This window comes from Dipodomys spectabilis, unplaced genomic scaffold (assembly GCF_019054845.1).
Source record: "Dipodomys spectabilis isolate Male_0828 unplaced genomic scaffold, ASM1905484v1 ptg000084l, whole genome shotgun sequence".
NCBI classification, from domain to species: Eukaryota; Metazoa; Chordata; class Mammalia; order Rodentia; family Heteromyidae; genus Dipodomys; species Dipodomys spectabilis.
In genome coordinates, this window is record NW_024870761.1 from 747,758 (window position 1) to 765,441 (window position 17,684).

The 17,684-nt window shown below is 38.8% G+C and overlaps 1 non-coding gene across 1 annotated transcript; it reads left to right on the forward strand.

The window, feature by feature from the left end:
• The first annotated feature begins 264 nt into the window (after positions 1 to 264).
• LOC122111016 lies at positions 265 to 371 on the forward strand. Its single transcript, XR_006147968.1, has one exon. It is a non-coding gene; the product is annotated as a U6 spliceosomal RNA (small nuclear RNA).
• Positions 372 to 17,684: the final 17,313 nt, after the last annotated feature.

Below are 17,684 nucleotides of genomic sequence, written 5' to 3' on the forward strand. Positions count from 1 at the left end.
GTTTAAGAAAATCAATTACACTTTCTATATAAAAAATGTTCTGGGGCTGGGAAGGTGGCTCAGTGGTAGAGTGCTTGCCTTGCATGCCTGAGTCCCTGGGTTCAATTTCTCAGCAGCACATAAACAAAAAGAAAAAAGCTGGAAGTGGCGCTATGGCTCAAGTGGTAGAGCTATCGCTAGCCTTGAGCTGAAGAGCTGAGGGACAGCGCCCAGGCCCAGAGTACAGGCCCCACGACCGGACCCCCCGGAAAAAAAACATGTTCTGTGCTTAATCTGGTAGCCCATTTACTAACATTGAAATGATACAGAGAAGATTAGCATGGCCCCTGAACAAGGATGACTCGCAAATTCATGAGGCAATCCATATTTATACAACAACAGATGCTGGAGGGGATGTGGCCACAAGGGAACCCTACTCCATTTTTGGTGGGAGTGTAAACGTGTTCAACCACTTTGGAAAGCAGTATGGAGTTTCTTCAAAAGACTCCACATAAAGCTCCCCTATGACCCAGCAACCCCACTTTTGTTCATTTTCCCAAAGGATCACAAACAAGACCATACTAAAACTACCAGCACAACTATGTTTATTGCAGCATTATTTACCATAGCTAAGATATGGAACCAACCCCTATGCCCCTCAGTAGATGAATGGATCAAGAAAACGTGGTAAATATATACAATTGCATTCTATGCTTCCATCAGAAAGAATGATATCGCCCAATTTGTTTGGAAATGGAAAGACTTGGAAAAAAATATATTAAGTGAAATAAGCCAACTCCAAAGAAACATAGGTCCCATGGTTTCTCTTATTTTCAATAACTAATATATGTCCCGGATTATCATAAAATGTCAAAAGCTATGTGCATTTGACCAGATAAGATGATGTTAAGCTAAATGAACCCCAAGATAGGGACACAAGTGGTTCTATCTTGTTATTATTTCTAACATACAAATACTATATGATGTGATTTTTTTGTTTCTTTGTATGTTCCTCAACCATGCTATAACCCCTTTTTTCACTATATTTGAAGTTGGTGCGCGTACATCTTGTATATACGTTTCTTTAATTTGGGGAGGGGAAGGAAAAAACAAAATGCTTAAATAGGGATACGGTTTGACCTTTGGTAACAATGAGATGCACAAGACACTATGTTGAAAAATGAATTGTACAATTTAGGCAGGGGGAGGGGGAGAGGAGGAGTGGAGTGTACTTGTGGAGGTGGGAGAGAAGGGATGGTGGGGGAAAAACAAAGGAGGAGGTAACAATGCTTGTTAAGAAATGTACTCATTACCTTGCTCATGTAAATGTAACCCCTCTGTGCAGTATTGTTAAAATAAAAAAATGTATAAAAATGTTCTGAGATTGAAGAGTTCATTTCCCTTATTTTACCCATATAATATCGTTAACAAATAAATTAATGCAAAACACTGACATGAAGGTATTATGAATAAATCTGTGTGTTTGTGCATGAGTGCACACGTGTTGGTGTGATCAGAATTTGAATTCAGGGCTTCAAGGTCTTGCTAGGCCTTTCCTCTCTAGATTGGTGAGCTATTATATGAGCTACATCTCCACTCCTGGCTCTTTGCTAGTTCATTAAAATTTTTGAAAAATAATCTCAAATATTTTTTTGCCCTGATTGGCTTCCAATTGTTCTCCACAGATCTCAGCCTCCTGAGTAGATATCTCAAGTAGACAAGATTACAGGTGTGACCAACCAGCACAAGGCTGTCAGAATAATTTTAAAAGTAGAAGAAAATTTACTTCATGGGGGCCTGTTATTATCATCTCCTACTTTTAAAGCACTTTGCTTTAAAAGTAAATGTGAATTTATTAAATTAAATGTGAATTTATTTCTCTTTTGGATTCTTAAAAGACAGAAAGTGATGATATTTAAATGTTTTGGTACTTTTTTAAAAGAAAAATGGAAGTGTAGGACAGAAGAAATTTGGCTGTCTTTGAAAATCAATTTATAAGCTCAATTATGTACATGATAACGCAATGTCGCCAACACAGTCTGTGCTGAAGTCAAATTGTGACAGAAAAAATCATCATGGGGAATAATTGCTATGCTATTATTTCTTGGGCAATATGAATATTGAATTTAGAGTGTAAGAGAATGGTGAGATTTTACCTACCTTTTCTGTAATTGATGAAAGATTTTTGGAAACTTTGATTCATTTCCTTCCTCACTGTGTGTCTTTGGGCCATTCACTTAGTGCCTTTAATTACAATTTTCCCAACACTAAAATGGTAATAACATTAGCATTATAGCAAATGTTATCTTAAGAATTAAGAGAAATAAAACTTGTGAAAAATTTAACATAAACTTCTATGAATGAGCTTTGAGTTTAGCCAACAGTTTTTTAAATACTAAATAAAATGTATTACAGAAACCATTACATGTAGTGAGCAACCAGAAGTAATGTTACCTATTGACAATGCTCTGCTTCCAAGGAACCCAGGTGGATAACTTCTCATGCTGTAAATCAAAATGGTTATCTTATGTTTTGATAGTGTAAAAATATCAGGGACATTATAAAGAAGGAATGTTGTAGACAGATGTGAAGTCCATATGAAAATGTACAAAACTGATAAAACATAATCGTATCTGAACAGTATATTTTGGTTTACATAATTTAAGGTACCTCACAAAGATAGGGAAAACCTAGAAGAATGAACTATCTTTTTGAAATCCTATCATAGATCCTTAGCAGGATGAACTCTTTCCTCATTCTTGTAGAGGCATCATCAGATGAGAGGAACTCTATTTTTTTGTTTGTTTCCTTCCATTTATTCTTCAGTTTGAAATCAACTACATGAGACTGAAAGAACCAAAATTAGACACGCAGGGTTTGGAAAGAGCAATCAACATAAAATAAATAATGTACATAAAGTTTTGTAAAAGGTCTACCCAAATTGAGTTATATAGTCTCAAGCATAAACAGAAAATGATTTAAGCAATATCATTTTATTGAAAATTGAAAAATGTTAGGCGTTGTTTAATTTTTCCTTTCTACTACATTGAATTAAGTATTGATTTTGTATAGAGACATTAAAGATGAGATTAATAAGAAACTTGATTTAAAATGGACAAAAGTTCTGAATAGACATGCTTTCCAAAAAGCCCTGAAAATCACAAAGTTGTGTGTAATACCACTTCTATGCTGGCTTAATGCTTTCTGAACAGACGTCATTAGAGAAATGCAGCTCAAAATTACTATGATACTACTTCATAATTATTATAACTCTTATCAAAAAAATCAAAGAAGCCAGGTGTGGTGGTAAAGGCTTGTAATTCCAAGCATTTAGGGGGTTGGAGTAAGAGGATTTGATTCTAAGGCCAGTCTGGGGTACTGCTCATAGTAAAAACCTGCCCTTTAAAAAACTCAGAAGGTAATAATGTTGTGAGAGTGTGGAGAAAAGGAAATTTTGAACTCTCTTGGTCAAAATACAGGTTAATATTCTCGTTGTAGAAAGTAGTATGCAGTTTTCTAAAGAAATGCAAAGATGAAATATCATCTGACCCACTAATCATGTGATTATTTCTCTTTGGGTAACTCGAGCTTTGTGTTTTACAGATACACTTCAGGATTTCTTTTTCATGAATCAAACATGGGAAAGAACTAAATGCAACGTCCCTTAATTCAAAAAAGAATAGAAGCTATATTTATTTGTATTACTGTGCATGAAGAAATCCTGGAGATTTCTGGTTAATTCAGAGGGACCCATGCAAAAATATAGGACAAGAGGAAAGTAAAACTCTTTTTAAAGTATAATAGATTATCATTGATGAAAAGTTTTAGTGGTCATTTTTCCTTTTTTTTTTTTTGCCAGTTGTTCAATACAGCAGCAAGGCTGTACCCTGGAGCCCTTTCTATGTCACCACGTGAACCTCCACTTCTGTAGTGCTTGTGGGTGTGGTGCCTCCTCAAGTGGGGCCCCCTCCCTTGTGGTGGATGTGCAGTGAAGGGATTGTGTGTGGATGGTCCCCAGCATTGCCAGATGAGCCCTGCCCACCCTGCCCACCTCCCTTCCCAGTCTCACTTGCTCAATTTCACCCAGGAGCTGGCAGCCATGAGGCTGAAGTTGAGCCACTGCTGCCCTCTCCTCTGTCAGCTGTGATGGTACTTGTCTGTGGTGGTCCTGGGTTCAAGTGCCATCCCAGTGAGACTGTTCTGGGGTCACTGCCTGCCCCCATGGGTGTAGGGTGGAGGACACCATGTTTGTACACTGCACAGTCCACAGGAGAAGGAAGGCTTGGTGGACAGTTCGCCCCCTTGGGGCCAGGCAGCCCAGCCTTGGTTCAGACTTTAGGGCATTCTGGAGACTAGAGTCGTGTGCTGACCCCTCTGCCAGCGGGCTTGTGACAGCTGTGGCAGCTCAGCACCCTGGAGCCCCTTCAGCATCCCCATAGACCTCCATTTTCTGTTCCTTGTGGTCTCAGGTATGGAGCCATCCTTGCATATGCCCATCAGTGCCAGAGGAGCCTGGACTTGCAGTGCACCAGCTGCAGCACTGGAGGCCCAAAGCCCCTTTGGCTTTGCTGTGTAGCCTCCTCCATTGTCCTTCTGGTCCACATGGATACAGCTCTGGGTGCCATTCCGGGGATGCTCCGTTTGGCAGCAATGGCCTCATCCCCTACCCTCATTGGGATCCAAAGCAGGCATGGGTCTGGCCTTGGCAGTGTAGGCCACACAGATGGAATGCAGGACTTGGGGTCTGCCCTGCCTTACCTCCTGGCTTTGGCACCTGAGGCTGGGTTGCTTGGTTTGGTCACAGATGGAGCCTTGTTGGATGCAGCCCACCACAACAAGTGCTGAACCTGCTGCAGCAGCAGTGAGGTGTCCCAGATTCCCCCTCAGGATCACCACAGGGACCTCTGATGGGTCTATATAGACTTGGTGTTGGTGTCATCCCAGGACTCCCATTAGGAAGTGCCACTCCCCTTCGTAGTACTAGAAGTAAGAGGTGTAACATATAATTTCTGCTTTCTAACGTTTTTCTTCACTAAGTTAAACAGAAAAGGGAGATATAAATAAGTTTTATAAAAACAAAACATATAACCTATATCACTTCTACCTGTTAAAACACTGTAATATTTTTTATCCAGTAGGAATTCTTTCCGTACTTACTTATTTTACTTTTGAATGTAACGAATGTAATATTTTTGTGTGTATTTTACTATTCTAGTAAACATTATTTGCACTACTTACATACAATTTTTTTTTAATTCTGAGAACTCTAACAACAACAGATGCTGGAGGGGATGTGGACAGAAAGGAACCTTACTTCATGGTTGGTGGGAATGTAAACTTGTTCAACCACTTTGGAAAGCAGTATGGAGGTTCCTCAAAAGACTTCACATAGAACTCCCCTATGACCCAGCAATCCCACTTTTGGGCATTTACCCAAATGTTTACAAACAAGACCACACTAAAGCTACCAGCACAACAATATTTATTGCAGCATTATTTACCATGGTTAAGATATGGAACCAACCCAGATGCCCCTCAGTAGATGAATGGATCAAGAAAATGTGGTATATATACACAATGGAATTCTATGCCTCCATCAGAAAGAATGACATTGCCCCATTTGTTAAGAAATGGAAAAACTTGGAAAAAATTATATTAAGTGAAGTAAGCCAGGCCCAAAGAAACATAGGACCCATGGTTTCCCTTATTTGCAATATCTAGTATATGTATGAGTCAAGCGGAAAAGGTCAGATAATGTGATGTCAGGAAAATGAACCCTTAGATATGTATTTTAATGTTTTTTTCTTTCATGCATGTGTTTCTAACGCTTTTATAAGATTATCTCTTTGTTGCTTTGTATGTCCCTCCCCCACATTATAACCCCTGCTTTCACTATATTTGATGTCAGTATAACTTGTGGAGGAGATGGGGAAAAACCAGTTGTTTAAGGATACAGGTGGACCTGTTGCAACAATGAGAAGTACAAGTTGTCATGTCCAAAACGAGCTTTACAACGTCGGTGCGGGGGGGAGAAGGGGGGGAAGGAGAAGGATTGGGATTGGGGTGGGAGGGGGGAGGCTGGGAAGGGATGTGAAGGGTAAACCAAAGGAGGAGGCTGCAATGCTTGGTAAGAAATGTACGCATTATCCTGCCCATGTAATTGTAACCCCTCTGTACAGTATGTTCATAAATAAAATAAAATCAAATTAAAAAAAAAGAGTTTTGTTGTACCTTTATTTCAGTTTGCCATTAGGCCTTATAAACGCATACAATAAAATCCATTCTTGCTAGTATCAAGTTCAATGGTTTTGTAGACTAGAGACTCAAGGATATATCATTATATATCATACAGTAATGTGTGTCAATTTGTTTATAACTGCTCCATAAAATAATTACTAATTGAGGCAGCAGCCACTTCATCTGGCATCCTCGTCCCTCTGATGAAGTAGGATCCTAGTGGCAGCCTGCCCAACTCGGGTGCTTCTGGGCATCTCGCCTGAGACTAGGGGAGGATATCAGGGTGTACCTGTTGTTGGACTAAGGAAGCTGCTGCGTGAATGACACAGTGCCACTGACCCACATCTTACACCCACCAGCCCCATGGGCCTGGGCCCTAAGGATCAGCCCATGAGAGCACACACACACGGCGGGGCGGGAGAGCACCCACCTAGAAAGGAGTGCAGACAAAACAGAAGCCACTCTGGGGATCAGCTTGTACAGTATCATCTGTGGAGCAGGGGACGATTGTGTTCAGCTCTGGGGAGAAGACAAGAAATACAGGCCCAGGTGGGTTGATGCTAACTTTTGTACTCAGGCTGGCAAGGAAACTTTCCTCCAGACACTCTCCTGTAGGCTCAGGGTGCCCTTCCATGCTCCTTGTCCATGGAGTATCAGCCAGGGACACTCATGTCCGGTACTCCTGGCTGCTCTTTTGGGGTTTGTTAATTTACACAGACAGCCCCTGCCTCAGACAGCAGAGTTATACTCTGGGTTTTGTAAAACTTTCTGCATCTGAGCATTTCACAGTGTTTTGTCTTTGTATCGTTTCTTATAAATGCTTTGTGAAATTTGTGTTTAGGTGTTGAGGTGCAGGAGGAGCCAGATTATGAACATAGTTTCCTACAATACTTTCATCTAAAAATGAAAATATATTCTTTCTAAAAATGCCTATCAGGAAATGAATTTGAGAGAGGGAAAAGGCAGTTTTCTCATGAGATCAAAATGTGCTAGTTTTATATGCATGTTTTATGCGTTCAAAATACAACTAAATAATTCACTATCTAGGAACAATTGTCCAGACCTAAGAGTTAGGTGTCTTGGGAGCTAGAGGCAGGGTTTTTGTGAGGTTTATCCAAAGGGAGGGAAGAAAGTTAAAATCCATAGATTACTTTGTAGAATGAAAGTGGTAATACCAAATGAGAATCACATAAATCCTCTCTGCTATTCAGGGTCTTTTATTCTTCCATATGAATTTTTGGATTGCTTCTTCTATTTCATTGAAAGTGAGATTGGGATATTGATAGGTATCACATTGAATTTGGATATAGCCTTTGGCAGTATTGCCATTTTTATGATGTTACTCTTCCCAATCTAGGAGCGTGGGAGGTTTCCTACTTCCTTAGTTCTGCTTTAATTTTATTTTTCAGGTATTTAAAGTTTCCATCATAGAGGTCTTTCACCTCTTAAGTTAACTCCTAGGTATTTTGGGAGGAGGATATTAAAAAGGTATTGTGTTCTTATTTTCAGCCTCACTCTTATCGTTATTGGAATACAGGAAAGCCATTGAATTTTGAGGGTTAATTTTATATTCTGCTAGTTTGCCAAAGTTTCTGATCAGCTCAAGTAACTTGGGAGTGGAGTCCATGGGGTTCTTTAAATACAAGATCATGTCATCTGCAAAGAGGGATAGTTTTACTTCATCTTTCCCTATTTAGATCCCCTTTAAGTTTGCATCTTGTCTTATTGCCCCAGCTTGCATTCGAATACTAAGTTGAAGAGGAGTGGAGAGAGAAGACATCCTTATCTCATTCCTGAATTTGTAAGAAATGATTTTAACTTTTTGCCATTAACTTTAATGCTGGCTGTAGGTCTGTCAATCCTTAGCAGAAAGAACAGTGCTGGAGCAATATCAGTTCCAAATTTCAAACTCTATTAAAAAGCCATAGTAATAAGAACAGATTGATAATGGCACAAGAACAAACCTGAGGACAAATGGAAAAGGACTGAAGACTCAGAAATGAATCCACTGACCTATAGCCACTTAATCTTTGACAAGGGCCAAAAAACATAGAGTGGAATAAGACAGCCTTCTCAGTAAATGGTGTTGGCAAAATTGGTTAAACACCTATTAAACTAAAACTAGATTTGTATATATCGCCCTGCACCAGAATCAACTGCAAATGGATAAAAGAATTCAAAATAAAAGCAGACACTGTGAAAACATTACATGAAGGAATAGGAGAAACTCTAGGGCTCTTTAGCGCAAGCCAAAATTTTCTTAATAGAGAACAAGAAACAACAAATCAAAGAAAGGTTGGGCAAATGGGATTTCATGAAACAGCAGAGCTTCTGCAAGGCAAAGGTAAAAGCTAACAAGAACTGTAGAAAGCCCACGTACTGGGAGATCTTCATGAGTCATAAAATGGACAAGGTCTTATATCTAAAATATACTTAGGACACAAAAATTAAATTCCCCAACAACAAATCCTCAAAGAAACAACTGCCTGATAACTCAGTGGGCTAAAGACTTAAAGAGAGATTTCTCTGAAGAGGAAATAAAAATGCCCGTTAGACACATGAAGGAATGCTCAAGTTTTCTAGCCATAAAAGAAATGCAAATCAAGACAACATTGAGATCGCACCTCATTCCAGTTAGAATGTCTATAATCAAGAAATGTAATAATTACGGATGCTGGAGGGAACTCTACTGCATTGTTAGTGGGAGTGTAAAATTGTTCAACCACTTTGGAAAGCAGTATGGAAGTTCTTCAAAAGACTCCACATAGAGTTCCCTATGACCCAGCAATCCCACTTTTGGGCATTTACCCAAATGATCATAAACAAGATCACACCAAAGCTACCAGCACAACCATGTTTATTGCAGCATTATTCACCATAGCTATGATATGGAACCAACTCCGATTCCCCTCAGTAGATCAATGGATCTAGAAAATATTATATATATATATATATGAATGTACACACACACACACACACACACACACACACACAATGGAATTCTATGCCTCCATTAGAAAGAATGGCATTGCCCCATTTGTTAGGAAATGGAAAGACTTGTTAAAAATTATATTAAGTGAAGTAAGCCTGGCCCAGAGAAACATAGGTCCCATGGTTTCACTTATTTGCAAGGACTAGTACATGTCTAGGACAAGCAGAGAAGATCAAAGGTTATGTACATATGATCATATAAGATGATGTTAAGTGAAATATACCCCAAGTCAGTCTTGGTTTTGTTTTTAATATACTTATAAGGCACTATGTGTTTCTTTTGTAGGTTCATCCCCCCCATGATATAACCCCTGTTTTCACTGTATTTGATTCCAATGTTGTGCATCTTGTATATTCACTTTTGTAATTTGGGGAGTTGAAAGGATGTAGCAAAATGCTTAAATGGGGCTGCAGGTTGACCCATTGTGACGAAGAGATGTACAGGACACTATGTAGAAAATGAATTTACAATGTCAGGCACGGATTGTGGAGGGAGGAGTTGGAGAGGTGGGGAGGGAAGGGATGGTAGGGGAAAAACCAAGGAGGAGGCAACAATGCTCGATAGGAAATGTACTCATTACCCTACTCATGTAACTGAACCCCCTCTGTACAGGATTTTTCCAGTGCTGCCCTCCGCATTGAATTTTTTGCCTTTGCTGGCTGTGGTTAAGTCCACCTGCTCAGTAGATTAGTAGTCTTCAATGCATCTTGGTCCTCAAATGGGACTTGGATTATCCAGTGGTGGTTGGAACCGGGCCAAGGGCAGTGCAAAGACCACTTCCAGGGCATGGCTTCTTCATTCCCCATGCAACTAGAATTGCAAGCAGTATTTCTCTGAATTTGACTCCAGAAAACAATCACTGAACCAAAAGGCAAGGCCGCCAAACACCTATCCTCCTCCCCCCATTCCCTCCTTTCTCCATCCTTGGGAGAGTACAAAATAATTTCGCAGGTTTTGGTAAACACACAAATTGCCCACCACCTCCCCTGGTAAATTAGGTTTCAAGTCACTAAGTCATGTAAACGGATAATGCCTCACTCATTATTCTGGTCAACATCTTCAGGTTGTTTGATGCTTTAATTTTTGTTGTTGTTGTTGTTGGTAGGGGGACCTGAACTCTGGGTCTGGGCACGGTCCCTCAGCTCTTCAGCTCAAGGCTATCACTTGAGCCATAGCGCCACTTCCAGTTTTTTCTGCTTATGTGGTGCAGAGGAATTGAAACCAGGACCTCATTCATGCAAGACAAGCACTCTACCACTGAGTCTCCTTCCCGGCCCTAATGCTTTAATTTTTTAAATTTCTTTTTTTCAGTCCTGGGTCTTGAACTCAGGGACTCGGTTTTAGCATATCCCTGAGTTCTTCAGCTCAAGAGAAGCCCTCTTCCACTTGAGCCACAGTGCCACTTCCTGTTTGGAGACAAGTGACTCACAGACTTTCCTGCCAGGGTTTGCTTTGAACCGTGAATTTTAAAATTATATTCCTTCTAGGTGTTTATTGGAACATTACAGTTTTTCTGGAATTTAAAGTTTTCTGTAAACATTTGTCTTCAAGTAATCCAACAACATTAAATATTACATTTAGAAGCTATCCTGTAGCATATAAATTTTGAAATTATTATGTTAAGATGAAATTCTTATTCTTTGTAGAAAAAAACCATTAAACTCCAAATGAGAACATGCTAATTTCAGCTGCCTTGAGTCTCCTTCCTCTTTTTTTTCTCTCCAGTATCTTTTCTTGTTTTGGAACAAGTGTCATGGACTGTCCAACCATTCAAAGGAAGCTTATTCCATTAATTTAATAGAAAAGAATACAATCTTCCTGCATCTCAAGGCAACTTTGAGTATAATGTTAATCTGATAATTCACATCATTGAATTTTCATAGTACTTTTGATAATTTTTGGTTAAACCATTCATTAAAGAGCTTCCAAAAAGCAAGAATAAAAAATAACGTTCTGTTTTCTAAGAAGGTTTAAAAAGCTAGTAATTCAACAAAACACATTCTATTCTTCCAAGATTCCATGGTGAAAAATTTCTCTTTCATCATCGCCCTTACCACTGACCCCTTCCCTTCAAACTTTCAGCTTTCTTGTTCCAGCTTTCATTTTGGTACTAGCATCAGTAATCTCTTTGTAGTATTTGACAATGGAATTCCATTTGTTGTTAGAGAGCTCAATTCATATTGCCAAAAGCAGACTCATGAGCATAACATTGAACATAAAATATTGAATATCATTAATGTGATCTTATGTAACTATTTCATAAATTAATATAAGTTCCACATAAATGTGCATCTTCATATAATTTTTAAAATGCAAAGTAGTTACATATCTATGTCAAAAAATAATTCATATCACTAGTAGAAGAGTATAAGCTAAACCTATTGCATCATCCCCAATATCTTTGTAAAATTTTCTTTTCTCATTAACTTTCACCTTAGGGCCTTCTTTTCCTAGCCACAAATTGTCAATTGATATCCGTGGATATTGGTCACCTCTGAGTAACCTCACTTCTTTCCACCACCAGTAATTCCCCTGTGTTAAATACCTGAAGAATAACGTCCCAATGTGCCTGCAAGAGGAGTACCCAAGTCGACTGTCTGTGCCCACTGTTCCCTTGTTTTGTTTGGGAATGTGCTATCAGAGACAAGGATGTCAGGGATCAGGTGGCTTGAACCATGGTGTTATGAATTATGGGTAGCAGAAAAGAGTAGCAGAGACTAGGATACCAGGGAAAGTGTAATTGTGACTGTCATAACTTAGTTGAAGTGGCAGGAAATTGGGTAGCAGCAACCGCTTTGCAAGGGTTGGGGTAGCTAATACAGGCATCCAGAACAGTTTAGCAGGGACAAGAAAGCATAGACTAAGTGAAAGAGTAAAAGTTGTGAGGGATTGTGGGGCACAATCAGGGTCATGAGTGGGTAAACTGGGTAGCCAGTACTATGGTAGAAGCAATTGGCATGGTGGACTGATGCGGTGCAGAGCTCTGGGTTTGCCTGTCCAGTTTTGGCTGTTAGATTTTTAAGGAAACTACCTCTAGCAGCTCATTATCAGATTTTTTTTTTTGGTCTGTCATGGGCTTGAACTCTGGGCCTGAGTGCTCTCCCTCACCTCTTCAGCTCAAGGCGAGTGCTTTACCACTAGAGCTACAGTGCCACTTCCGGTTTTCTGGTGGTTTATTGAAGATAAGAATTTCACAGACTTTCCTGCCCGGGCTGGCTTTGAACCTCGATCCTCAGATCTCAGCCTCCTAAGTAGCTAGGATTACAGGCGTGAGGCACCAGCAACCGGTGAGAAGTGAATGTTTCCACTGTATCATTGGTAAATATTTTTGGATAGATACCTAATCCTAATTTCACTGGGTTTTGTGGCATTGTGTTTTTGCTTTAATGAGGGACCTCCATATTGATTTTGAGAGCAATTACAATAGGTTGAAGATAATCTATAATATGTGAATATTAGATCAAAATTTAAATATATCAATGAACACATACAGGACCATCATATATAGTTTATAATTTGAAGAAATTTTAAGAAGACCAACAGTTGGGGGAAAAGAATATTTCAGAAGCTTAATAAAAAACATACACACATAGGAAAATACAAAAACAGGTACAACTAAAAAACATACACACATAGGAAAATACAAAAACAGGTACAACTAATTAGTGCTAATAGTAACAAAACATTTTCCTCAAGTTTAAAAAATGAAATTATTAAAATAATATTTAACATAAAATAAATATGACATGGAAGAAAATGTACCATAAACAAAGTTTTCCCCATAATTTGTTTTATTTTTATAGCAAATGGATTAAAAGAAAATGTAATTACTTGTCGGAAGATGATAACACTGTCAAGTGTCATTGATAGAATCCAGCAAAGGAAAGTAACAGAAAAATAGAGAGTAAGAACAACCTGGCTAAGGCTGAATATACTCAGAACTTTGTGAGGAAAGAATGCTCCATTTTCCTCATCAAAATAGAGTTAGGATAGCTACCGTTTGACAGAATACTTGTAATGCAGTCAGAGCAGTGGAGTTACTAATTTAGGTAGTAATTTATTACTTTTATTCCCTAATCTTATGATGTGATTCCCAAATGATGTGAGTGATCTTAGATTTTCTGAGCCCTTTTTTCACCCAAAGTTTCTAATTCCTCCCCCTGCCTATGATTCTTCTGCTACTCTCATTTCTTCTTGTCTCTGAACTAGACTCCTATGACCTTTTGGTTCATGAGAAAGAGCTAGAGAAATATGAGAATGGCCTGGAGTCGGAGCTAACATCCACTCCAACTTGGAGGATCTGGTGAAGGACCTACATCTGGGCCTCAGAATCAGATATTAATTAAACTCTTTGGAAATGGAGAAACTCACCCCCCAACCCCAGGCAGAATCTGTCATTCCTTGACTTTCTCTGAAGAGATTTGGTACTAGGGCACAATTCAGAGAATGAGTTTTCCTACCACCCACCACAGCCTTGTCAGGAGGAACAGGTTCAAAACTAAATGTGGCCTCAGTTCCCACCGGGCCAGTCAGAAGCCAAGAGATCACACTTTTCTCCTCATTAGGGATCTTCTGGTAGGAATAGAGTCATCTGGGCAAAGTCTATTATGGAGATTAAGTGAGACTGGACCTATGGAGGACACAAGAGAATGACCCTGTCTTTGACTACAAGTGAGTTGTGTAGTGAGACATGACAACTTCCTTCATATATGAAAATTCACTAGGTGTTATCTCACTGCCACTTTGCAGGAGGTCAGTTTCCCCAAAGGAGAAGTTGTTAAATGTTGTGACTTCCAGTTTGCTCTCTAAGCTCTTGTCTCTTCCACAGGAGAGGAATGCATTGCTTCTTTCAGGCACTCAACTACTTGACTGACTCCTAGGCAGGAATACTGTAGGCTATTATTTGGCTAACCTCTTGCATTTGAGGTAGAATAAGCCTAGGCTCTGCTTATGCCATGAGGTAGATGCACGAAGCTGAGTATAAGCTCATATTTATACAGAAAACCAATCATATTGAAAAAAAATAGTTGAGTGATTTAGGGTTTATAGCCACTAAATTTAGGTTATTATTAGAAACACACCTAGAACCATGGATTAGGAAGAGAACAGTGAAGTAGGTTTAAGATAAAACAGAAAAGACACATAATAGCCATAACAGGAGATGAGAGTGTGAAGGAACTATTGGCATAGTTCCTTTTAGTATCTTAGGAGTGACGTTGGATAGGAGGCTTTTAGAATAATATCTAAAATAGAGGGACGTGCTGGGCCCTGGTGGCTCACATCTGTTATCCAAGCTACCCAGGAGGGTGGGATCTGAGTATCATGATTCAAAGCAAGCCCAGGAAGAAAAAGCCAGAAGTGGTGCTGTGGCTCAAGTGGTAGAGCACCAGTTTGGAGCTCAGGGACACTGCCTAGTTCCTGAGTTCAAGATTCAGCATCAGCAAAACAGCAACAACGAAACAATAATGATAAAAAGAAATAAAAGAAGGACTTAAAGATATGCGATGGAATGATGATCCTGTGTAACTGTTTAGGAAACATAAAAGGAGACAAAATTTGGAGCAAAATGATACCTATTCATTACTAATCAAGGATGCAAAGCAAATGACAAATTCCTCTTCTTGAAAACTTCCAAACTTGGGCTGGGAAGGTGGCTCAGTTGTTAGAGTGCTTGCCTTGCATACACGAGGCCCTGGGTTTGATTCCTCAGCCAGAAGTGGTGCTATGGCTTGAGTGGTAGATTATTAGCCTTGAGGTGAAGAGGTGAGGGACAGCACCCAGGCCCAGAGTTTAGGCCCCATGACCGACTCCCTCCAAAAAAAACAAAAAAAATTTCCAAACTTACCTTTTCTCATAATTGAGAAGAGGCTTCTTTTACAAGAATTCTCCTTATCTAGCTCAAGGTCATTAGAACTTCAGTAGACTTTTCCTATTGAGATGTAATGCACCTAACTCTACTGAACTTAATCAAGGCTAGGAAAGTATGGAAATTGATAGGTTTATTGTATTTTTCTTTGTAAATATATACTACCGTCAGGTACTATATATAGCATATATTATAATATACAATATATTATACATTATATATAATATATTATAATATAACATATATTATATATTAACAGTCTTCCTAATTTTAGAGTTAGGAACAAGCAACATATTGAAAGACAAATGCTTGAATCTCTGAGTAATTTCTCTACCACTGAACAATTCCAGGTTTCATTCTTATTACCCAAAGAGCAACGTAAGAAAGTGATGCCCATGAAGGTGGTTCTCTGGATTTTGGAAACTGTGATCTGCAAATATATATATATATATATATGTATATATATATATATAAATTTATATAAAATATAAATTTACATATAAATAAATTATATATAAATATAATATATATTTATATATAATTTATATTATATATAATTGTTTTACTAGTAAATGTGTAAATCTATAGCAACAGATAAACAAATGATCATCTATGTGCACACACTCAATCACTTATAAAAATTTCTTTTCTATGGTCCCTATTCACCTACACAGAGAGTATATGAGTTGCCCTTGAATTGTCCTGGAAGTTCTTTATCTGGCTACTGTAGTTTCACATCCTTTGTTTTCTAAGCAGCCAGATGTTATGTGTTCAACAACAATACTTGATACAGGCAAAAGTATCCACCCTGAAACACAGAGAAACTTGGATTTCAGAAATGCCACAAATAAGTGGGAGGTACAGCACTACTTTTCAAAATTGAATAGATTACATATTTATTAGAAAGTTTGTAAGAAAAATAACTTCAGTGTAGGATGAAACACTTGAAGAAAACTTCAGTTTGGATTACATATAGCTAGGTGCTGGTAGCTCATGCCTGTAATCTTGGCTAATCTGGAGGCTGATATCTGAGGATCACAGTTCAAACCCAGCTTGGGAAGAAAAGTTCCCTTGAGACACTTATCGCCAACTAATCACTCAAGACTAAAATTGATACTGTTGCTTGATATTTTAGAGAGCTAACCTTGAGCCAAAGACCTCAGGAACAGTGCCCAGCGCCCAGGTTCAAACTCTGCAATAGAAAATCAATAAAAATAAAAAATAAATTACATATGATTTATTACCAACTCTGTACAAGGAAAATAGGATATGACACATGGCAACATATGACTTCAAGGTACAAAGTTCCAGGGCATTTCCCCACGCTTGAGAACTAGGATTAATCCATATTGAAAAAATAAAAAGATGAATGATTTATACCAAATTTCAAAACATACTATATGTTATACAAAGGAAATGCAATAAACATACATTTCACAGTCTACTAACATCATATTGTATAAGCATTCTGATTAACTGATTCATCAAAATCAATACAATGCAGTTAAAACATCCAATATCTCAGGTGTCAACTTAGCAGAATACTTTCAACGTATGATGGTTATTTTGTGTATTATCCAGCCCTATCTATCCCACAATTGCAGAAGGCTCTTCCTGAGAAAGACCAGAGACCTGTCTACTGTGAGTGCTCAATGTCTACCTGTTCCCATTCTCTGTTATTTGGGCATGTGATAGACTGAATATCTGGTAACTTGCCAAAGGCACAATTTGGGACTGGCTTTCAGTGATGATAGTTTAGTTCTCAGGAAAAAAAAAAGGGAAATTGAAGACAGAGGGAAAATCTACCAGATCCCTGAAAGATTTCTATCATTGTGCTAAAACTGTACCCTTCTACTGAACAAACTGCAGTAATTGTCACTCCAACCACATGTCCAAAAAATGGCTTTCCAAATATTGGCCTGTTTTCACTTTGGTATATCAAGACATACTCTTGTGACTCCGTTTTACTTAAACTATCAGCTATGGTTGGCCCAAGGAATAGTTGACCTTACCAATTTCTTAAATTTTAGGTCATCACACAATCACTTCATAACCCTTAAACATTAAAAATACCTATCCGTATAAGTCCGCATTACATACATATTAGTTTTTCTTCATTTGTCATGTTTTACATATTTGTGTATCTCAGGGCTTAGTTCTGTAATCTTCCTTCTCATGATTGTTACCACTGAGTGCACATAATTATTTGGCTTTTTTTCTCCAGCTCTGTTCTTTCTTTAATTCAAGTCCTTAATAGCATCCTGTCTACTGACAAATCCTAGCTACTGATTTTTTTTTCGGGGGGGGGGGGAGGTCCGGTCATGGGGCCTGAACTCTGGGCCTGGGCACTGTCCCTCAGCTCTGCAGCTCAAGGCTGGCGCTCTACCACTTGAGCCACAGTGCCACTTCCGGCTTTTTTTCTTTTTGCTTATGTGGTGCTGAGGAATTGAACCTAGGGCCTCGAGCATGCAAGGCAAGCGCTCTACCACTGAGCCACCTTCCCAGCCCACTAGCTACTGATTTTAACAAACTCAAAAGATCCCAAAGTGAGGTTTGATCTTTATCTACAAACCTATCCCTCATTACTATTTGATTAAGTGATAACTCTTC